This window comes from Anomaloglossus baeobatrachus, chromosome 4 (genome assembly GCF_048569485.1).
Source record: "Anomaloglossus baeobatrachus isolate aAnoBae1 chromosome 4, aAnoBae1.hap1, whole genome shotgun sequence".
Lineage (NCBI taxonomy): Eukaryota > Metazoa > Chordata > Amphibia > Anura > Aromobatidae > Anomaloglossus > Anomaloglossus baeobatrachus.
In genome coordinates, this window is record NC_134356.1 from 135,219,401 (window position 1) to 135,244,147 (window position 24,747).

Genomic DNA, 24,747 nt, shown 5'->3' on the forward strand with positions numbered 1-24,747 from the left:
GACTGGTGGGAGGGAGGAAGTTAGTGGAGAGTTAGCCCTCAGAGAGTGAGCAGCAGGGTAGTTGTAGCTCCCAAGGAGGCGACAGGTTGGGTCGCAAATGGTGATCCGGGACCAAAGGAGTCAGGGACCGGTATTTAGAACACTTGACAGGAGTGTAACAGATGCAGTCTAGGAGGACTGTTGGCACCAGAAAGCCCAGCCACCTTACCGGTACCGAGCACGGCAGAGTACAGGACCCTAGATCAGGGAGTAGCTTCTCGCAACCTGAAAATTAACCTGTGGAGGATAGTCTCTTTATGAACTTTCCCCAAGAGCTTAGAGATTGGAGGCATCAGCACAACGCGGGGGATAGGCTTCTCCAAAATATACAACCCACTGAAATCTCAAGTGCCAGCCACCAAGAGCACAGCTGCCATATAAACAGGTAGCGGGGCCCCGAAAGCTTCAAGCCAAGGGGTCACAACTGTCAAACAATTTGTGCACAGAGGCAGGGCTCCGGACTTATCAAGTGACACTGGTGGGAGCGGGATCTGGACGGTCTCCCCCCGTAGAGACTGCGGTGCCTAGAGACTTTGGTTTACCATCTGTGTGAGTGTCTGCTTATTCCACCTGATCCAGCACCATGACTACCGCAGTGAGTAATCTGACCCCTGCACCCTGCTTCCCAAGGCCAAGCCACCCATTCACCAAATCCCCACTATCCGGGGCCTTCCCTACCTGCAGAGGGACTGACACCTGGCTGCAACACACCAACTGCTCCGGTACTCTCATCGCAGCAGTGGTACTCCCCCTTTATCGCAACTCGCAGGTGGCATCACGAACATTCGTCCCCTGTAAATATCCCCTTACATTTGAAGTGGCCGCAAGCCCCCAGGTCCGGAGACCCTCGAGCCACAGCAACCCCGGATCCGAGCAGTTCAACTGCTGCTGGGGCGGCACACATGCACTCAATACCACTCTTTACCAGTACTCGTATACATACAATGTTCATGTAGCATTATTGGAATACCCTATTTATTATACCGATGGCTGAACCTTACATGACAATCACTTTATTTTTACTTTTATTTTTACTCTGCAAACTCTTACTTTGTTTGTACAATACCATGTGAATTGTAAAGTGCTGTAAAATTTGTTGGGGCTAAAGAAGTAAAAATTATTATTATTATAGGATGCAAGATATGGGCATTCAGTTGTATCCTGTTGTAGCAGCATAATATGAACCTTGTCTCAACGTTGTTTTACATGTTGATCAAAGTTCTGTCTGACAACTAAATCTGCAGATACATTATACATTAAAGGGGTTTTGACACAAACAAAGTAATAATACATCTTGGAATAGGATTCACAGTTGGATGTATTTAAAAAAATGTTGCTGTGCTGAGATAATCTTATATATGTGCCTCTGCTATGTGCTGTGTAATTGCGTGTCTGACCGTACAAGGATATGGTTTAATCATACCCCATCTCCTGGACTGAGGAGGAAGTATAAAAGCATACAAACGTTACAGCACAATATTGCTCATTTTCTGCCGTGAAGTAAAATATATTTTTTAAAAGGCAGGGAAATGCTTTAGCTCAAATAAAGAATCAGCTGTGATCCCATACTGTCCTATCTGTATACTCAATGTTGTGTCCACCCCACCCAGGAGATGTGGTATGATCAGACCATGTCCCTGTATGGTCAGACACGGCCATTATACAGTACACAGCAGGGGCATGTATATAAGATTATCTCAGCACAGGAACATTTTTTAATTACATCCAATTGTCTAACTTATTATTATTCCAAGATCTATTGATTCAAATTAACTTTACAATTAACTTTGTATATTGTAAAACCCAGCCCGGATTTAGGGTTGGGCCCGAGGGGCCTGGGCCCTGGGCCACTCACCAAGTGGAGGCCTCCCACCAATATAGGGATAAATATCTCAAAACATGTAAAATACACGTCTCTTTGCTGTGAACTGTTTCTAATGATAAGGAACATTTAACAAAAGAGAAACTATTGAAAGTGTAGGGACTTAGCTACGGTCCTACATCTCAGTGGCTGGCGCAGAGTCATGGCACCTGCGACAGCATCCACTGACCTGGCTAGCCAGACATCCTTAGTACCTGTACCTAATGCTTAGCTTATGGCATGCGGCAGCCTTCTCCAATCCCAACAGAAGCTTCTAAGCCAGTGATGGCGAACCTATAGCACACATGCCAGACTGGGCACACAGAGCCCTTTCTGTCGGCACGTGCACTGTCGCCTCATTCAGTGTGCCCACCGGCAGTTCAAAGTTGTGTTGGAGCAGAGGAGACATTTCTCCTCATTCGGACACTCCACCTCTCCTAGGCGGCAGGCCTGTTATCTAGAGGACAGTGGGAGCGTCAGTAAGCGGCGCCCGTGTAATGACGACTAGTGGTAGCGTGGGAACTGAGGACCTGACCCAGTGACGTGCAGCGGTGGAGTGGGTGCTGGAAGGTGAGGGTTTTTTTTTGTTTTGTTTTGTTTTTTTATTTTAATCTGTGCGCGGCAGCGGCTGTGTCAAGGTGGGGGGAAAACATGGCAGGATAGGGGAAACATGGCAGGATGGGGGAAAATATGGCAGGATGGGGGAAAACATGTAAGGATGGATGGCGAAAACATGGCAGGATGGGGGAAAACATGACAGGATGGGGGAAAACATGGCAGGATGGGGGAAAACGGCAGGATGGGGAAACATTCAAGGATGGGGAAACATGCAAGGATGGAGGAAACATGCAAGGATCGGGGAAACATGGCAGCATGCGGGAAACATGCAAAGATGGGGAAACATGACAGCATGGGGGAAACATGGCAGAATGTGGAAAACATGGCAGGATGTGGGATACATGCCAGGATGCAGGAAACATGCCAGGATGGAGGAAACATGCCACGATGTGGAAAACATGCCAGGATGGGGGAAACATGCCAGGATGGGGGAAACATGCCAGGTTGCTGGAAACATGCCAGAATGGGGTAAACATGCCAGGATGGGGGTACATTTTCCAGGATGGTGTTACATTTTCCAGGATATCTAATTTTGATGGTGATAAACTGCAGCGGTGAGCATTCTTTCTCAAGACTCAAATTAATTGAAAACCTATTAACGACATCCATCAAGCAGGAACGACTTGTAAATTTGGCTATCATTAGCATCAAGTCAGATATACTGCGTGAATTGGACTTTAGTGACATCATTAATGATTTTGCAGGATGAAAATCAAGGAAAGTGCGTGGATTGTAAAAAATGAATGATTTTACCTGAATTACTCTGGGTAAATGATTTTTGTAAATAAACTTGCATTCGTTTCATTTTGTGTTACATATTGCAATGCCTTGTAAAATGGGCTTCCCTCCAAAATGGGCCGCGGGCCACCCACCTCTTAAATCCAGCAATGGGAAAACGCCATTAAAATTAGGCAGTGTCAAGTTTAAAGATGTCCAGTGCTTACAGGTTTTCTTCACGTGAAAATATTTGTTTAACTTCAAGACCGAGCCACTTTTGGACTTAATTAACAAACCCAATTTTTCAAATTCATCTTGTCATTTTATATAGTAGTACTTCAACATAAACCTTTGGTTCTGAAATATTTTTCGTGATATATTGTACTTTATGCTAGTGGTAAATTTAGGTCAATGTATTTTGCATTTTCTCTCATGAAAATGTAACATATTATGAAAATTTTGAAACAGTTTCAATTTTTAAACTTTGAATGCTTATACCCATAATCCAGATAGTACTACTATACAAGTACTACTATACAAGCAATTTACTAAACAATATTTCCCATATGTCTACATTATGTCACCATCATTTTTCAAACATATTTTAATTATGTTAGTATCTTACAAGAGTTTAATTTAACAGCAATATTTCATTTTTTGAAGAGTATTTACAAATCCTATTCTTTATCAGCCTATGGCACTTGGTAGTGAATTTGAGGGATATCTATATTGGGAAAAAAAATCAAAGTGATACCTTTTAAACACTGCACCCCTCAAATTATTCAAAATTTGCTATGAGGAAATTTGACAAAGCCTACAGCTGTTTTGTGGAAAAAAGTGGAGAGAGCAAAGTGGAATGAAAAAATTAAAAGTTACATTTTTTTACTAAAATAGTGATTCAGCTCCAAATTGATGTAATAAAAGAAATTAACCAAATTAGCCAAAATTCATTACACATTTTCTCCAAATGTGGCAGTATGTAATGTGAGATTAAAAATGGCAAGCTCGGAAAGGAGAAACACCCCACAAGTAATCCCATTTTAGAAAACAGACCCCTCATGTTACGTGTTTGCTTTAGTTACAAATTTGGTTTTAATTGATTGTGGATATCGTTTTGCATTTCCTGAGCTCCTTAGGTGTCGAAAAAGCAGATCTCTCCCCCATAAGGGACCCATTTTCAAACTAAACCCCTTAAAAAATTAACCTGCTTGTGGTGAGCAGTTTTAAACCCCAGAATCTTCACAAATATTTTTTAAGATTTAGAAGTGGAAACAAAAAAAAAATGTTCTTTAAAGTGTAATTTTAGCCTCAAATTTTATTTTTTCCACAAAGATTAATAGGAAAAAATAGATCTTACAACTTGTTATGCAAATTTTCATGAATGCAGTAATGCCCCATATGTGTTTGAATACTATTATTTGGACACAAGGAAGGGCTTGGAATGCAAGGAGCACCATTTGACTTTTGTAGTGAAACTTTTGCAGGAATTGAGAGTGGGAACCATGTGCAGAGCCACCATCAAGGGATTACTACTGGGACTCCTGTACAGGGCTCGGTGAGCAGCAAACAGGAGGGGGGCCCGAACATGCTGACAGGCCGCTCCCCTTTCATTCCTCTGCTCACCGGGCCCCAGGGGCAGGGGGCGTTTAAAGTATATTTCACAGGGCTGGCCGCGCAGTGAGCAGGAGGGGGGGCCCGGACACGCTGATAGCTCGGGCCCCTCCCCTTTGATTCCTCTGCTCACCGGGCCCCATGGGCAGGGGCGGGGAAGTTGCCCTAACAGCTCCTGCAGTCGCACAGGGGCCCCAAGCGGGAGCGGGCCCCATAGAGCCTGAAAACGTGTTAACCCCTTAGTGACCTATGACATACTGGGTACGTCATAGCTCCCTAGTACTTAAGGTCCCATGATGTACCCAGTATGTCATGGCAAGATCGTGGCCCCGGTGGCTGCGATCGCTGCAAATATCTTCAGGGAGGAGGGGCCCTCTGCCTGACCTCAGGAGGGGTGGTGTCTCCTCCCCTGACCTAAGGAGGCTGCGATTGGCTGACGAACGCCGCTCAGCCAATCACAGCCACTGTAATGTTTCAGCCATTGAAAATGGTTAAAACATTAAAATCCAGCCATGTTCAGTGCAGCTGTAGCACCGATCATTGGCTGGAGCTGGGTGACCTCACTTTCACCCGCCCCCAGCTCTGATTGGAGAGACTGGCCTTGTGACCGATCTCTCCAATCACTGTGGATCTGGAACCGGTGACCGCTCCCCCCAGCTTCACTCCGGCGTCTGTGGAAGGTGAGGGGAGTGATCGGTAAGTTTATAGACAGTGTCTCCTTTCAGCCGCCGCCATTGCCCCAGGCCCCCCCCACCCATCATCCGCTGGCTGCAACAGTCACTGCCCCTGATACATCGACACTGAATCCATCTGCTGCATCCCCTCCATCTGCCACCGCTCTCCCCCTTCAGCCGCTGCCCTGCTCCCTCATCTGCTGCCCCCTCCTTTATCTGCTGCCCCCTCTTCCACCTCTCACCTTCCTCCATCTGCTATGATCTCCCCACCTGCTGTGACCCCCCCACCTGCTGTGACTCCCCACCAGCTGTGACCCCCCACCTGCTGTGACCCCCCACCTGCTGTGATCCCCCCACCTGCTGTGATCCCCCCACCATCCATCCGTCCCTCTGTCCATCCGTTTCTCTGGCCATCCGTCCCTCTGGCCATCCATCCCTCTGGGCATCTATCCCTCTGGCCATCCGTCCCTCTGGCCATCCATCCCTCTGGGCATCTATCCCTCTAGCCATCCGTCCCTCTGGCCATCCGTCCCTCTGGCTATCCGTCTCTCTGGCTATCCGTCTCTCTGGCTATCCGTCCCTCTGGCTATCCGTCGCTCATCTATATGTAGCACCCCCGTGGCAGGGGTTAAATGTTACTCGTCGCCGGGCCGGTGATGTTGGGTCAGGGGGATGTCACAGGTGGCCCTGCCCGGCTTCGTGGCCCCAAGGTGTACAATAAAAGGGGATTTGGATGATGTTGGGGGAATGATGAGGATAATAGTCTTGTGACACCACCTGTGGTATGTGGCCAGGGATTAGCCGCCGCTGCTGTTGCTGTCCTCTGGGGCGGATGGTGTTGCACCAAGAATGGTTCTGCTCCCCACAGGTGGAGCGGGGCCCCGGGGAGGATGATAAGGAGAGTAGTGGCCGTTGGCGCCGAAGCGCGGGGCGACGGCAATCAAAAGGCTGAATCAGCTGCTGTGGTTCCAGCTGTGATGGGCCCCAGCCGATCCCAGATCCGTTGGAGGTTAGAACCGGTACGGTGGTCAATGGGCCCTTCCTTCTTGCGCCTTTACAGATGGATCCCCATGGCCTGATGCTGCTTGGGGACCCCGGTTTGTGTAGTGTTAACTCCTGTCCCGTGTGTAGGTGACGCGGGGCCGCTGTGGGGCTTGGCTGTAATCACAACTCAAGACCCTATGTGGCACTGTGCTCCGGGATCTCGTGGTGGTCAGAGGGATATACAATCCCCCCTGCAGATTCTGGTGATACAACGTGAAGTCTGTTCCACCCTAAGGCTCTGGAACCTGAACCGCACCGGTCCCGCTCCTGTTCTCTCCTGCTGGAGAACAATCTAACTGTTGTGTAAGCTCCTAACTCCCCCTGGTGGCTGCTCCTTCCCTGGTTCCCTGTCACTAGTGGGTGGCTGCCCCCCATGTTTGGTGACTAGCTTAAGACCCGACCCTAGCCTGGTTCCCAATGGGGAGGGCAACCTGGTTGTGTATATGAGTTTGTGTTGTGGAACTGGTAACGACCTACTCTGGATCCAGGATGAGTACTGCACCTTAAGTGAGGTGCAGTACCCTGTGGTGACTGAAGCCTCAGGGGCGCCACATATCCATCTATCTATCTATGATTCTATCTATCTAGCCATCTATTTATGATTCTATCTATCTGCTGAAAGAGCCTTAAAGTGAATCTGTCAGCAGGTTTTTGCTCCCCCATCTGAGAGCAGCATAAAGTAGAAACAGATACCCTGATTCCAGCTGTGTCACTTACTGGGCTGTTTGCTTTCATTGTGATAAAATCAATGTTTTCTCTGCTGCAGATCTAGCAATTATACAGAGCTCATGAATATGCTGGACTACCTGCAGCATGACAAGTAGCCCTGTAATGATAATCTCCTGCTGATTAACCAGTGATGTTATCAAAACTATACTAAGCAGCCCAATAAGTGACAATTGCTGGAATCAGGATCTCTTCCCCTATGTTATGCTGCACTCAGATTAGGTGTTAAAAACCTGGTGACAGATTCCCTTTGAAGGTCTAAATCCACAAGTCAGCATTATTACAATTTGGTTTCAATTACTTTAAAAACGGTATGTGACACATTCACTTAAAGAAAAAAAATAGATATACCAAAAATAGATATATACCAAAGAAATTAGATTTAAAAAGAAAAAAAAAAAGTTAGAGTAAAGTGGGGCCCTGCCAAAAGAGTCTACCCTGTTGTGGTGACAGGCTTAAAAAAATCTTTTGGCCAAAACAAAATCTGATGTCTATGCGTGTGATACGGTGTTGTGAAGGGTTAATGTGTGATTGGTGAGGCTGTTGTGCAGAAATGAAGTTTTCCAAGAGTGGCGGTGGGACTATGGAAGATTCATGGGGTAGAGGCGGAGCTAGGGTGGAGGCGGAGCTGGGTGGAGGCGGAGCTGGGGTGGAGTTGCAAGGGGGCCCCGAACTTTTGCCAGTATGGCGCCCTGAAATTCCTAGTGGCAGCCCTTACCATGTGACATTTGCAAAACCTCTGATGTGCCTAAACTGCAGAAACCCCCAAAAGGGACCTCATTTTGTAAAGTAAATCCCTTAATTATTTAAATTAGAGCTGTGGTGAATATTTTGAACAAAGAAGTGATTCACAGTGTTATAAGATTGGACTGTGAAAGTAGGAAAAAGTGTTTTTATGATTTTCTGTTTTTGTTTACGCTCTCCTTCTTCCGAGAGCCGTAACTTTTTTAATTTTTTCATCAGTATTGCCATATGAGGGCTTGTTTTTTGTGGGATGAATTGTACTTTTAAATGAAACTATGAGTTTTACCATAAACTCTACTGGAAAATGGCAAAAAAAATTCCAAATGCAGAAAAATTGCAAAAAAAGTGCGATTGAATGATTGTTTTGAGGGTATTTTATTCACCGCGTTCACTATATGTTAAATCTGACGTGTTGATATGATGCTTCAGGTTAGTATGAGTTTGTAGATACCAAACATGTATAGGTTAACTTTTATCTAAGGCATAAAAAAAATCAAGAAGTTTGTCCCAAAAAAGTGGCACATTTTTCATGACTGATAGTGTTCTCATTATTTGGGACATGGGGCTCAGTGATGGCTTACTTTTTTGCATCTCGAGCTGTTGTTTGTAACGGTACTATTTTTGTGCATAATGTGCTGTTTTGATTGCCTGGTATTGCATTTTGCGCAAAATTTGCAAAACCCAAAAAACGTAATTTTGGTCTTTGGAATTTATTTGCCACTACGCAGTTTACTGATCAGGTTAGTTGAATTTAAATTTTGATTTGATAAATAGGACATTTCTGAATGCGGTGATATCAAATGTGTGTATGTTTTTAATTTTTTTATTGTTTTTCAATAGGGCAAATTGGGGGGGTGATTTGAACTTTTAGGTATTTTATTTTTTAACTTTTTTGTTAACTTTTTTTTACAATTTTATCATTCCCTCTTGGGGACTATAAGGATCAGCAGTCTGATTGCTTGTTAATTTCTGTTGATCAGAGCTGCTTATCGTCACGCTTTATGTACCCATCCTCCTCTTCCTGACCTGCACCATTTTGTGAATGACACTTGGTGTGAACCCAGGGGCAGGCAGCTGAGTAGTTCAGCAGATGGCGAGGAGGAGGAAGGCAAGGATGTTATGGTGGCGATTCCCGCACAAACACGTAGGTATGCAACCATGAGAAGCACTGCATCCTAAGCCACAACTCTGGCTATGGCCAGCAGCGGTTGTGGGTCTGCAAGTCGCAAGAAGGGTTGGCTAGACTGGACCTTTTTGAGACCGCAAAAGATGACCCAACTTCCGTTATCAGCCAATGTTGTAAACAACTTTGTACAGAAAGGATCTGGCTCGACCACTAATATAAATAGGTGCTCTGGAGAAAAATCGATACAATAGCAAATATACTCCGGCACACTGAGAGAAATATATGAGAGAAGTCCAAAATGGTGCTCAAAAATTGTATTTATTAATCTATATTCTTATAATGTCCATTGTCCAACGTTTCAACCCGAAGGTTTTCTTCAAGGACTGATTTTTTACATACAAAGAAACAGAATATACATCGTCATACATGTGCAATATACATGAATCTTTTACAGGAAAGGAAGACATACATATTACATTAGTAAGATGAAGGAAAAAAAAGGGGATGAGCTCTCCATAGGGATGTACATAGAGAGTTCCCATGGTAACAGTGATAACACTAATAGGGTTTACAAGGTATGTTATACAACGTAACAAAGAGCAGAGATGGGTGACATACCTATGTCAAATTAGAGTGAATTTTTTTTAATGAATTTTCAGAGGAGCACCCAGGCGTATCAGGCAAATACGGAAATTCTCATGTCAATATTACGCTATGAGGGTAGAAAGTACATAGTGTCAATACATGTTACTAGATTTAGTACTAGATTTAGTACAGGGGGGAAAAAGGGGGGGAGGGAAGGGGGAAGGGATAGAGGGGTATCAAGGGCATACCTGTTGCAGTGTTTACTAGGTATCAAGACATCGAGTAAGATAATAGGATGTAGAGGGAAAAGGACCAAGTCCGTCTGGTGAACCAAATCGAGAAATACATGAATACAAAAATGGTATAAGGTTACCGTGGTGTAAGTAACATATGTGGATCTACCTTGTGTGTAGAGGTAGGTGCACCTAAGGTCTGGAGTGTTATTTTATTCGCCAAAGAGGAGCCTCTGTGGGTCCGTATTTATGTTACTGTAGCAATAAGAATAAACAGGTTTATTAGATCCCACATGGGGTGGAAAGAGTATCACTACTGATATAGACACTATGAAACAAGGGTCCCAAATGAATCAAATATTATATGCAATATTGTAATTACCATAAGTATTCAGGATGAATCCACAAGGGTCATGGATTGGCTGGTAACAGAGAAAAGAAGGGGGGGGTGGGTTTATGAGCTCAAATCGTTATAAGAAAAGGAGGGTAGATAGGGATACGGCATACCTCAAAGGATGACATTCATATGGAAAATGTCATGGACTGTAGGTCTGTAGCAGGCTCAGGGTAATGCATCAGGGGTCATTTTATGTGAGTATACAACCTGTTATAACTGATGAGAAGACAATATAAGGAGCATGAGGTAATAGGATCAGTGAGGTGAATAGGTAGAAACAATAACATACCTCCCTAGCAGGCTGTGCAAGGTGCACTGGTTGTGAGCTGGCCAAAGGCTCTATAGGAGGGAGAGGAGAGGGAGTTAGACATACTCTGTGTAGAAGCTAGGGGTTGTGGAAGCTGGTACATACCTTCGTGGTGAGGGAACCTCAGGTGGAGCGTCAGGTGACGCGTTTGTGCCGGTGAAAGGGCTATTTATGCTATGAAGAGGGGCGTCCACTTCCTGAGTAGAGTGGAACGCACCTGTGATCCTATTGTGAACGCCGACGCGATGACGCAATGCCCCGCGCATGCGCGGTGGAGCAGGACGCCGGGGACTCGGCGTCCCGCCTCGCGCATGCGCGGAAGGCAGAGTGCTCGCGTCAGCGCATAGTGAAGCCTGAGCGCGTGCATGTTGGGGAGAGTGGAAAGAATTGTATCCGACCCTGACAAGCGTGAGTTGAGACTCCAAGAAATGGGTTCTAAATTTATGTCCAGAGGCTATCCAGCCCACATAGCCAACAACCGCGGGTCACGATCCAATACAGTACGAGCCGAGACACCCCGTCTAGCGTGTGTTAATACCTACCACCCATTTTCACCGTTGATTAAAGGCATTATTGCGAAACATTGGCCACTATTACATACCTCATATCCCACTGTGTCCGAGTTTTCCCAGCCTCCTTTATTCTGCTACAAGAGACCCAAGAACCTAAGAGACAACTTAGTGAGGGCCGATATTGGGTCCTCCACAAGAGTATCACGTCAAACCTTTCTAGGAACCCCTAAGGTTGGCAATTATCCCTGCCTACATTGTCTACAATGTAATAACTTGACTCGGGGAGACACGTTCACCCATCCTCATACGGGTAAAGTTTTCCACATTCGTGACTACTTGACATGTGACTCCTCATTCGTAGTATATCTCATAAAGTGTCCCTGTGGTCTCGGATATGTTGGGGAGACCACCCAACATATCCGAGACCGGATCAATAAACATAAATCGACCATCCGTTGCCAACAGGTGTTATTACCTATTCCACATCACTTTGTGACACATGGACACACCGTGGCCCAACTCAAATACCAAATTATTGAACATGTACCTCTGATAAGAAGGGGTGGAAATAGGACTTGAACCCTAAAACAACGTGAAGCTTTCTGGATACATACTTTGAGAACCCTGGAACCCAGTGGGTTAAATAGGGAATATGACGTAATCCACTAGCTTCTTTACTGTATTCATGTTTGCTTCCTACTGTGCTCATGTAATTTTTACCTCTTACGGCAGAGTGGGAGATATATATATATAAGGATACAACTGTTTAGCCGTACATGTCATGTCATAATTCATTAAATCTTTCTTTTTCTCACCCTTAGGTCTCCCATGTCACCTGATCGCACCTGTCTCCAGCACATCACCTTCACTCCTTCACTACATTGCTCACCCCAGTATAGGTTTGTATAGTGACACGCCCCCCACTGCTCTAGCTCATGTATTCTGCAGCGCGTGCAGAGGGTCCCCTGCCCTCCACGCGCTCACGAGGCGCGGCGTCACACTGGCGCCCCGCCCCGTGGGGCTCGTGCTGGCTGTGTGCCCCAACATGCACGCGCTCAGGCTTCACTATGCGCTGACGCGAGCGCTCTGCCTTCCGCGCATGCGCGGGGCGGGACGCCGAGTCGCCGGCGTCCTGCTCCACCGCGCAAGTGCGGGGCATTGCGTCATCGCGTCGGCGTTCACAATAGGATCACAGGTGCGTTCCACTCTACTCAGGAAGTGAACGCCCCTCTTCATAGCATAAATAGCCCTTTCACCGGCACAAACGCATCACCTGACGCTCCACCTGAGGTTCCCTCACCACGAAGGTATGTACCAGCTTCCACAACCCCTAGCTTCTACACAGAGTATGTTTAACTCCCTCTCCTCTCCCTCCTATAGAGCCTTTGGCCAGCTCACAACCAGTGCACCTTGCACAGCCTGCTAGGGAGGTATGTTATTGTTTCTACCTATTCACCTCACTGATCCTATTACCTCATGCTCCTTATATTGTCTTCTCATCAGTTATAACAGGTTGTATACTCACATAAAATGACCCCTGATGCATTACCCTGAGCCTGCTACAGACCTACACTCCATGACATTTTCAATATGAATGTCATCCTTTCAGGTATGCCGTATCCCTATCTACCCTCCTTTTCTTATAACGATTTGAGCTCATAAACCCCCCCCCCTTCTTTTCTCTGTTACCAGCCAATCCATGACCCTTGTGGATTCATCTTGAATACTTATGGTAATTACAATATTGCATATAATATTTGATTCATCTGGGACCCTTGTTTCATAGTGTCTATATCAGTAGTGATACTCTTTCCACCCCATGTGGGATCTGAACCTGTTTATTCTTATTGCTACAGTAACATAAATACGGACCCACAGAGGCTCCTCTTTGGCGAATAAAATAACACTCCAGACCTTAGGTGCACCTACCTCTACACACAAGGTAGATCCACATATGTTACTTACACCACGGTAACCTTATACCATTTTTGTATTCATGTATTTCTCGATTTGGTTCACCAGACGGACTTGGACCTTTTCCCTCTACATCCTATTACCTTACTCGATGTCTTGATACCTAGTAAACACTGCAACAGGTATGCCCTTGATACCCCTCTATCCCTTCCCCCTTCCCCCCTCCCTTTTTTCCCCCCTGTACTAAATCTAGTACTAAATCTAGTAACATGTATTGACACTATGTACTTTCTACCCTCATAGCGTAATATTGACATGAGAATTTCCGTATTTGCCTGATACGCCTGGGTGCTCCTCTGAAAATTCATTAAAAAAAATTCACTCTAATTTGACATAGGTATGTCACCCATCTCTGCTCTTTGTTACGTTGTATAACATACCTTGTAAACCCTATTAGTGTTATCACTGTTACCATGGGAACTCTCTATGTACATCCCTATGGAGAGCTCATCCCCTTTTTTTTCCTTCATCTTACTAATATAATATGTATGTCTTCCTGTAAAAGATTCATGTATATTGCACATGTATGACGATGTATATTCTGTTTCTTTTCTTTGTATGTAAAAAATCAGTCCTTGAAGAAAACCTTCGGGTTGAAACGTTGGACAATGGACATTATAAGAATATAGATTAATAAATACAATTTTTGAGCACCATTTTGGACTTCTCTCATATATTTCTCTCAGTGTGCCGGAGTATATTTGCTAATGTTGTAAACAACGACTGCGTAGAGGCAAAAAAATCAAATAAATTGACTGCTACATGCAAGAACCAGCACATGCGCAACCAACATGCATTACTGTGGGAATTTCACTGTGGTAAAATGCAGACTACCGGGCCAACCCAACCACCGGCCGCCAAATCAATATTGTCTGTTGCTTCTTCCTATGCCTGCATCACCGTCAAAACTATTGTAACACAGGTCTCCGACCACAGACCATCCTCTTGCGTACCCGCTACAGTGGGGGGGAGTGAAGACCCATCAGGTGTTACGAAAGTGACCATGCTTGGTGTTTTTGATCAATGTGAGACACCAAGCACACAACATGTTTCTCAATCCAGCATTACATCTGGCACTACAACCACCTCCCTTTCCACCACTCGGTTGTGTATACTTCACTCCACCCTCTCTCAACACAGCAACCAGCCTTCGGTCCCACTGTTTTGGTCAGGTAAAAGACCATTTCCTCCAACACATGTCAAAGTGAAATGCTTGACCTTCACATATCGAAACTGTTGGCTACGGAGATGACGCTTTTCTGCCTGGTGGATACAGAAGGTTTCCAAAACCTGATAGCCATTGCAGGCCCCCAGTACAAGTTGCAAATTGCCTTTACTTTTCTAATAAAGCTGTGATGGATCTACACCATCATGCCACAGCCAAGATTACCTTTTCCTTGAAAAACTCTGTATCTCCCAGGGTGCATTTCACCTCTTACACCTGGACAAGTAAGCATAGCCAGGGGAGTTTGATCAATGGTTATCTCCACTGAACCTGGAGCCAGGGTAGGCTGTATGCAACAATGGTGCAAACCTGTTAGCGGACCTATGCCTGGGCGACATCCACATGTGCCTTGAATGAGTCATATCCTCAACCTGGTTGTACAGAAATTTCTAGCTCACTATCCTCGGCTGATTGTGCTGCTGCAGAAGGCACGACTGGTGTGTGCTCACTTCCGCCGTTCGCACTCCGCGGCTACTTGATTTGCAATGAGACAAAGAACTTTCAGCCTATCAGTTAACCGATTGATATGCAATGTGCTGACATGGTGGAATTCTACTCTGCACATGTAGCAGCGACTGTGGCAGCAACAGCAAGCCCTGGTGCACTATGCCATGACGCATAACCTTGGACAATATTGTATGGATGTGGGGCAAATCACGATTGCAGAGTGGGCACAGATGAAAGACCTCTGCACCCCCTTGCACAGTTTTGAAATGGCTACAAAGATAGATAGCTAGCGCTGACATCACCATCATCAGCATATTTATTCCGCTCATCTACATGTTGGAGCAGACTTTGAATAGTCAGCGGCAGGAGGTGGGGGTCCCAGAGGATGAGGAGGAAGCAGAGGAGGATGTGGAAGGGATACCATTTCCTGTAAGGTCCGGACAGTCATCACACAGGTGGGTGTCATGGGAAGGTAGAGTCCATCAATCGGGGGGGGGCTCATGGTAACAGACAAAGTTATAGTAAAGGTTCAGGAGCTGAGGAACAAATGGAGGATGAAAAAGTGATAGAACAGAAGACAGAAAACTTTGGAGATGAAGAAGATATTGATCCCGTCTGTTTTGTCTGTGGTTGGTGGGAGGGGAACCAGGAGGCAAACTTGATCATTTCCCCACCGCCAACACAACATGGACTTGGACAGTATGGAAGTGCCCGAAACATGAGCGCCTTCTTGATTCACTATTTGCAACATGATGTCCATATCGTTAGCGTATAAATAGTGCTGATTACTGGGTTGCCACTCTGCTAGACAAAAGTCAATTTAGCAAGATGCTTCCCCCCTGGAAAGGGACGCTCGGATGCTGGAGTATCGATAAAAGCTTGTAGACCATCTTAACAGTACTTTTCCACAAGACAGCAGTGAGGCACACAGCATGTATCGCAGGTCTACAATGCCAACCACAGGAACGTCGAGTTGTCAATGCAGAAACATTAGCAGCTGCAGCAATTCAAGTTTCAGAACCAATTTCTGGGATTTGTGGCACATATCTTTTACACCATTGCAGAACAGAGAAGACTGACACATACTAAATGAATGGAGAGGATGGTGCAGAGGTATCTAGTGCTCAACATCAATGCCATAAGGGGGAATTGGACCCTTTTGCATTTTGGTCTTCAAAAATGGAAGAGTGACCTGAGCTTGCCAGTCACACCTTGGAAGTAGACCGCCTAATGTTCATAAAGATGAACAAGTTGTGAATGTCCAGTGACTTTGCTACCCCAGTTCAAGACTCTGCAGACTAGGCAATGGTGTACTGCCAGGCTTCTGTGAGCAAGAGGCCTACTCCTGTCCCTCATGTATCTCATAATTTTGAAAATCTAAATGCCAGGCCCCATCCAGTGTGTTGCATGGACCATACCTCCCTGCTGCTTTAAGACCCTATGAGGAAGGAGACAAATGATGGTACGGTACTGCCTGAAAGGTATTTAAACGTCGAGACTCCAAGATGGGTCTCCAAGTTGTGTCAAGTGGGTAGTATCAGTCTTCTGTGACTAAGAGGCCTATGCCTGTGTGTCATCTTGCTTTCTCTGGTGATGGTATAAATGCTGGTTTAGGCCTTGTTCTTGAGCCATGTTGCTTAGTTGGCCTATATGTAGTGTGTGCCAATTCTTGCCACTTTTTCTGTTACCTGACCTTAATCTTTGGAAATGTGGAGACTCCAAGTAGGGTCTCCAAGTTGGCTCTTGTCTATAGTTCCAGGGGTATGGGACCATCAGCCCTATGCCTGGCACTCATGCATCTCTTAATTTTTAAAATTAAAATACCAGGCCACATCCTGTGTGTAAGTCAAAACTATCAGGCAGTGCTTAAATTAATATGCATTGGCGAATGCAGTCACACAGCTGCAGAGTTGTGGACCACTTTCCATGCCCAGTTTGATTAATAGCTGTCTCCACTAAACCTAGAGCCAGGGAAGGCTGTGTGCAATAACAGTGCAAACTTGATGGCGATACTACACTTGGGCGACATCACATGTGCATTGCAAGGCTCACGTGCTCAACCTGGTTATACAGAAATTTCTAGGGCACTATTCCTGCCTGGATGCGCTGATGCAGAAGGCATAGTGACTGTGTGCTCACTTTTTAAAATGGAAATGCCAGGCCACATCCTGTGTGTTGCATGGACAATACCTTCCTGCTGTGCAAGGACACTAGGGAGAAATGGGGGAAGGGGGAGCAATTGATGCCACTGTCCTGTTGTTTGCCTCAAATGTTTTTTATATCTCTAGACTCCAAGATGGGTGTCCAAGTTGTGTCTTGTCTGTACTGGCAGGAGTATGGGAGCACTAGCCCTACACCAGTCTCTCATCCACCTCTATTTCTTCTGTCAATAGCAAATGAAGCTAGTGGACATGCATTCTAAAATGTAGTTTTTCTGTTTTGGAAGCTTTTTGACCCCCCCCCCCCCAAAAGTGTTTTCGTCTGCCTTACGTTTGGCCTCCTATTGAAGTCAAAAGGTTCGGAAAAGTTCAATAAAGGTTCAAAGTTCAGATTGATATAGGTTCAATGAACGTACCCTTTGTTCGATTTGGCTCGGCAAACCAAACCTCCAGAGGTTCACTCATCTCTATACAAGAGAAAAAAAGAAAGTATCACATTAACCATAAGAGGTTACACTCTTCAAGAAAAAGAAAGACAGGACCCTGTTAACCATAAAAGCTTACACTCTACAAGAAAAAGAAAAAAAGGACTCTGTTAACCATAAAAGCTTACACTCTACAAGAAAAAGAAAAAAAGGACTCTGTCAACCATAAGAGATTTAAGGCCACGTCTCACTAAGCAATATCACTAGCAACATCGCTGCTGAGGCACGACTTTTGTGACGCAACATCGATGTTGCTAGCGATGTTGCTGTGTGTGACATCCAGCAACAACCTGGCCCCTGCTGTGAGGTCGTTGGTTGTTGCTGAATGTCCTGGACCATTTTTTAGTTGTTGCTCTCCTGCTGTGAAGCACACATCGCTGTGTGTGAAAGCGACAGAGCAATAACTAAATGTGCAGTGAGCAGGGAGCCGGCTTCTGCGGACGCTGGTAACCAATGTAAATATCGGGTAACCAAGAAGCCCTTTCCTTGGTTACCCGATATTTACCTTCGTTACCAGCGTCCGCCGCTCTCAGGCTGTCAGTGCCGGCTCCCTGCACACGTAGCTAGAGTACACATCGGGTAATTAACCAGATGTGTACACTGGCTAGGAGTGCAGGGAGCCAGTGCTAAGCGGTGTGCGCTGGTAACCAAGGTAAATATCGGGTTGGTTACCCGATACTTACCTTAGTTACCAAGCGCAGCATCGCTTCCACGCGTCGCTGCTGTCTGGGGGCTGGTCACTGGTTGCTGGTGAGATCTGCCTGTTTGACAGTTCACCAGCAACCCGTGTAGTGACACTCCAGCGATCCCTGCCAGGTCAGGTTGCTGGTGGGATCGCTGGAGCATCGCTTAGTATGACGGTAACTTTGAAATAACATAGAAGGAAAAGTGCACAGCACTGCTTACCCTTTCAAGAGGTAGTGAGATGATCCCGTTTCACCACTAAGCAGTGTGGTTGTTGCTTTGTGACATCGGGCACAATCCTGAAAAAATTCCTGGTATGATGGAAGCTGCTGTCTCAACCGTGGTGCTATTGCCCAGACGAAGCCATCAATTCATAGAAAATAAAAGAGCGGGCAGCACTCTGCAGGTAGCTTCAGACAGCTTTATTTTTCGATGCTGACAGGTGTAACAGACATGAGGGAGTGGAGGGAGGGGAGCACGAGGACGACGGTACCGTTTCGCACCTCTAGGGGCGCTTTGTGTATGGACCCGTAAAAGCGCCCCTAGAGGTGTGAAACGGTACCATCAGCATCGAAAAATAAAGCTGTCTGAAGCTACCTGCAGAGTGCTGCCCGCTCTTTTATTTTCTATGACGGTAACTTTACTCTACAGAAGAAAAAAATAGAGGACCCTGTTAATAAATAGAGTTTACACTGTATAGAAGAAAGAGATTTACACAGTGACTCTGGAGATGGAAAAAGACTCTGCCGTATAAACTGTGTTCCATTGGGGACTGCTGATATGATGGGCCAGTTCTTGACCACCACTGTACATGGTATGATAATCCGTAAGATGTCAGAGCTGCTGGGTATTTTGGTGAGGCCAGCGCATCAACACAGAATAATGTTAGCCTGCTCTTTGATGCTTCAGCAGTTTAGGAAATGGAGCGGAACAAGTTTTATTTTTCTTTAATGAACCGCAAATACAATCTCAAAAGTTCAAATTCATATTTGAAACCACAAATTTCATGAAATTGTACTCCAGCTCCATCCTCTGCAGATCAATCCACTCATTTCTATTATTTGGCTATTTTTAAGGGGCTGGCATATAATACAGTGTTTTTTCCTGTCATACCTGCTTTTCACCCTGGGTGTCAGATACAGTAATCTAAGCTACAGGTTGATCATGAGACTGCTTTTATTATACAAAAGAGTTAATAAAATTCCGTGATGTTAGGACAAACAGTATAAAAAAAACTAATTAGACAAGAAAGCTGTAATTACGTTTCCTTATTCAGGACGGTAGGAAAAATGAGACGTATATGAACCAACTCTTCTGTGTAAGACTTTATGTTGCTTCACTTTCTAGTGCCAACAGTAATATCCTATAAGAACCAACAAGAAACACTGTTTGGATTTGATGTTTGACATTTTAACCATTACAAAAAAAATAAATATGTTTGAATTGCAAATAGAAGTTTTGCCCTGGAAATGTGCAATCAATTTGAATGAATTCAAGTAGATTTGTGTTAGATCAGCATGTATTCCATCTGAGGCAAAAAATGTAAGATGAATTTCAATTAGATGCTAGTATTATAATCCGTGTCCACCTGTAGTTTTCATCAGAATTGCTGGGGAGAACAGCATTCTTTCCATGATAGGGATTTACCTACTGGCAGCAATGTGTCCATTATCTGAGGAAAAAAGCCAAAAATAATTAGTCTGATGCTTCTGCATAGCAGCTTCTGGTATATATATTTCTTTTAATTGTACTAAGTAATCTATAGTAAGATTTAGAGCTTATCCTTCCCCTAAGTGGACATCATGACTAATTCATAACACTAAAGAACAATGTTTGAAATGACTTAGCAAGTACAAACTTCATGAAATGATTATGGGAAATGCTTGGCAATAAAACTTGGAATGGCAATAAATTTAGTTCAACATATTGTATATAAAATTCTTTATATAATATTGATTAAATTATTTCATTGTTTTGTTATATCTTATATGCTTTTTTTAGCCAAATGTGGAATTAAAAAAAGTATTAAAGCTGGGTCTCAGTTAATGAGAATTATAATTTTTCTATTTCTCAATAACTGTAATGATGCTTAGAAAACCTTCAAAATCGCATAAATTCAAAGCTACAGATGATTTACATAACAAGTTCACATAAAACATATCTACACAAAGTCTTGTGCTTCAATCAGTATCATGGTTTAGTTCAAGGCCGTGAGTGAACGCTGGTGAGAGAGGGGCCAAGCATATCTAGAAATGAATAAGTATGGACCATAACTGATCAAGTATTGATTCTCGGCCAAAAAGGCTAAAAGGTTCCATTTTTAGGATATGAGATGCGATTATGAGATGAATCCACTGAAATGCAACCCTATGGGTATATTACAGATACTCACAGGCTAAACTAAAGGGAACTATCTGGTGAAAAATTCCATTCAAATACAACAAAAGCTTTGCCGATGCCTTCACATGAATGTAGCGACATGATATTTTTTCGAATATACTCAACTCTAAAAAGTACACAACTTATGATGCATTAGTATTTCTGTGATTCTTTATGGAAAGTTAGAAAGTGTGGATAGAAGTGTTTTAATATTTCTAAACTTTGACAACTTTCAAGGAAAATACGAATGACAAGGAAAAGTGTAAATTTACTCATTAACCTGACCTAGGACGTACCTATACATGATTGATCATGTATGTCCATTTAATGTGGACTTGTGCAACGAGCCCACATTATTCCTCACACATGTCTGCTGATCTGATCAGCTGACATGTGCGGCCAACAGGCGAAGTAAAACGTGCTCCAGCAATGATTGTGCTATTCCCCGCCATCATCAGCAGCCCCATGATGCGATCACAGGGTGCCTATGGGTTGTCATGACAGCTGGGGGGGTGAGCTGATGACCCCTGTTGCTGTTATGATGCAGTTTCTGTGTATTCCGGCTAATCGCTGGCATTCCCAGATCATCTACATTTTGCTGAAGCCCCAACCTGAACAACAGAAGCAATCGGATAGTGCAAGCTTCAAAATCCATGAAAAATGTAAAAAAAAAAGTTTTAAAATATATGAAAAATAAACCAAAGCTAAAAGTTCCAATAACCTCGTTTTGCCCAAATGAAAAAATAATAATAAAAAAATACACATATTTGGTATTTGGTATTGCTGTTTTCAGAAATGACCAATCTATCAAAACATAAAATCAAATATTCTGATCTGTAAAGGCATAGTGAGAAAAAAACAAAACAGCAGAATTATGTTTTACTAGAAGGCGGCCCAATTCTAACGTATCGGGTAGTCTAGAATGTGTATGTAGATTACACATGTGCCGGGAGCAGGGGTAAGCTGGTAACCATGGTACACATTCGGGTAAGTAAGCAAAGCACTTTCCATATTTACAGGATTGTATACCATGGCTACCAGCGTACGTCGGTAAGCTGGTAACTATGGTACACATCGAGTAACTATGCAAAGCGACAGTGCTGGTTAATTTTGTGCTTGTTGGTCTCCTGCTGTGCAGCACGCATCAGCGTGTTTGACAGTGGGAGACCAACGATCTGAATGGGCAGGGAGTCGGGGTAAGCTAGTAACCATGGTACACATTGGGTAACTATTCAAAGCGACAGTACTGGTTCATTTTTTGTTTGTTGGTCTCCTGCTGTGTAGCACACATCGGCGTGTTTGACAGCGACAGAGCAACGATCATAATGGGCAGGGAGTCAACATATTCTGGTAACCAAGGTACACAATTGGGTAACTAAGCAAAGTAGGTTCCATGGTTACCCGATGTGTACCATGTTTACCAGCGTACGCCTGCTCCGGCACGATCCCAGCAACGCAACGGTATGTCTCGGCTGGCTTGCCGGCGTGGGCTTCCGGGGGTGGAGCAGTCACCTGGGAGTCGGGGCTCTGTGGGGGTTCAGGGAATGCACGCGGGGGGGGCAGGCCGAGTGTCTAATGCGTTGGGGGGGGGGTCTGGGCCAGGCCGAGCATCTAATACATGTGGGGGGGTGGAGCCTGGCCAAGCGGCTAATCCGTGTGGGGGCGGGGCTCGGGTAACTATGCAAAGCGGTTTCCATAGTTACCCGATGTGTACACTGGTTAACAGCGTACGCCGACTCCGGCACACGTGTGCCGGGAGCTGGGGTAAGCTAGTAATCATGTTACACATTGGGTAATTAAGGAAAGTGGTTTCTATAGTTACCCGATGTGTACCATGGTTACCAGCCTAAGCTAGTGGTTTCACACATCCGGCGCGCTCCCGTACACTGTGTACAGTACAGTGGCCGCGCCGCAACTTCCTGGTCACATGCTCCGGTCACATGACAACACGTGATCGGAGCTTGTCGCGCGGCCACTGTACTGTACACAGTGCACAGGATCGCGCCGGATCTGAGGAAATGGAGAAAACGTAACTAATCAAAGCGACAGTGCTGACGTGTGCCAGGAGCCGAGGTAAGCTAGTAACCATGTTACACATCGGGTAACTAAGGAAAGCGGTTTCTATAGTTAAACGATGTGTACCATGGTTACCAGCCTACACCGGCTCCGGCACACGTGTGCCGGGAGCCGGGGTAAGCTAGTGGTTTCACACATTCGGCCTTTTCTCCACTTTGTCTTGCCGGTGTGGGCTTCCGAGGGTGCAGCAGTCACCTGGGAGTCGGGGCTCCGTGTGGGTTCGGGGAATGCGTGCGGGGGGCGGGGCCAGGCAGAGCGTCCAATGCGTGAGGGGGCGGGGCCTGGCCAAGCGGCCAATCCGTGCGGGGGGCGGGGCCAGGCCGAACGGAGCGGCCAATCCATGCGGGGGGCAGGGCCAGGCCGAGCCCAGCGGCCAATGCGACGGTTGTCACTGTAATGATGTCATTTTCGCTACAGACAGACAGACAGAATAAGGCAATTATATATATATATATATATATATATATGTATATCTATATATACATATATATGTGTACCGTATATATATATATATATATATATATATATATATATATATATATATATAGGTCCCATAACAGTGCATTAAAATGCAATAAGAGGCGATCAAAACATTGCATCTATCCATAAAAGGTATAATTAAAAGCTCCAGTGCAGGATTAAAAAAATTAACCCTCACACAGTCCCAGATCCCAAAAAGAGAAGCTACGGGTCTTGGAAAAGGGCGATAAAAATGCAATTCTGTTTTTTGAGGAATTTCTGATTTTTTTCTACCCATTAGAGAAAAGTAAAACTATACATATTTGGTATTTACAAACTCATATTTACCTGAGGAATCATAATGCCAGGTCAGTTTTACCATACAGTGAAGATGCTAAAGAAAAAAAACAAAAATACAATTTCTGGAATTTGCACTTTTTTGTAATTTCTCTGGAATTGGAATTTTTTTCTTCTTTTCCAGTACAATATGTGGCAGAATTAATGGAGTCATTCAAAAGTACAACAGAAAACAAAGACCTCATATGGCTGTATTGATGGAAAAATAAAAAAGTTATGGTTCTTGGAAGAAGGGGAGGAAAAAAACGAAAATGAAAAATGTGAGGGGTTAAAAACATAGAAATTATCTTATCATGGGATATGGTGTAAGAAATGCCAACACATAAATTAAGAGACCATCACATTGGGCCTAAAGTTATTTTACCATACAGTACCCAAATAGTGAAGTGCGCACTTGGAATAGTCACAGTGCCCTCCTGCTCTCCTGTGCCCCAGCAGACAACTCCTGTAGGTGAGTTCTGCCATATTCTTTGGTGGTGACAAATTTAGATAGTTTAATAAGAATGACCCTCTCTGAGTAAGAAGGATACTCGCTCTGGCTTGGTACATATACTTCTTGGATATGGAGAAGTGTGCAAGCACAAGTGAACACACTCTGAAGAAACACTTTATATATAATTATGTGTGAGAACATTTTGACAGCACTCAGCAATAAGATAGCATTTAGTCAGTAAATATGTATTTCTCAAATTCTTAAATTTGCTGCTTTGTGAACACCATATTTTAATGTTTTACATTTATGCAATAAAGTCATTGTATTGGCAAAATACTAAAGCAGGCAGACAATTTCACGCAAATCTGCAAACTTATTTTATAACTTAACAATTAGACTCACATTTCTCCTCCTCTATTTGTGAGTTGAAAAATTGTTACCTGTCAAACATAATTGCACATATTTATCTTCCATGCAGAAAAGACTCCCATTGCGGCTTTTACCCTAAAAGTGCTGTGGCCAATAAAATGGAATAGCAAATGAAGCTGATCTGATCGTGTTCTACCCTCAGACTGTAAATGATTGCCTGTAATAGTTGGAGGTGACTTTTATTGTGAATATAGTTATAGTTTAACATTTCCTACTCAGATCTACAGTACGTCCAGATCTCTACAAGCACAAACATTAGTAACATATTCGAAATTATTCATGCTCCCTTTCCTGTAATTATTCTTTTAGGATTTTGCAGCAAATAGTTTTTGGTGCAATTTTATTGGATATCAAGCAATAATATAGAGAGTTCAACACTTTGCCAAGGTTACTAAACTGCTATGCTGGATGGCATATTTACTACTAGCACATAATACAAAATAAAG

General features: G+C 44.3%; 2 long non-coding RNA genes across 2 annotated transcripts in view; both read right to left on the reverse strand.

Annotated features, from left to right (window-relative positions):
- The window catches only part of LOC142301307 (uncharacterized), an 87,986-nt gene extending 69,260 nt beyond the window's left edge, over window positions 1-18,726 (reverse strand). The window contains exons 1-2 of the long non-coding RNA XR_012752752.1: window positions 18,391-18,726; window positions 17,416-17,466 (exon numbers count right to left, since the gene is read on the reverse strand). This is a non-coding gene — a long non-coding RNA (uncharacterized LOC142301307). The remainder of the gene's footprint in view (window positions 1-17,415; window positions 17,467-18,390) is intronic.
- Window positions 18,727-19,197: 471 nt separating this feature from the next.
- LOC142301308 (uncharacterized) lies at window positions 19,198-24,433 on the reverse strand. The gene is made up of 3 exons (XR_012752753.1): window positions 24,313-24,433; window positions 23,431-23,476; window positions 19,198-19,840 (listed from the first exon to the last, which is right to left on the reverse strand). It is a non-coding gene; the product is annotated as an uncharacterized LOC142301308 (long non-coding RNA).
- Window positions 24,434-24,747: the final 314 nt, after the last annotated feature.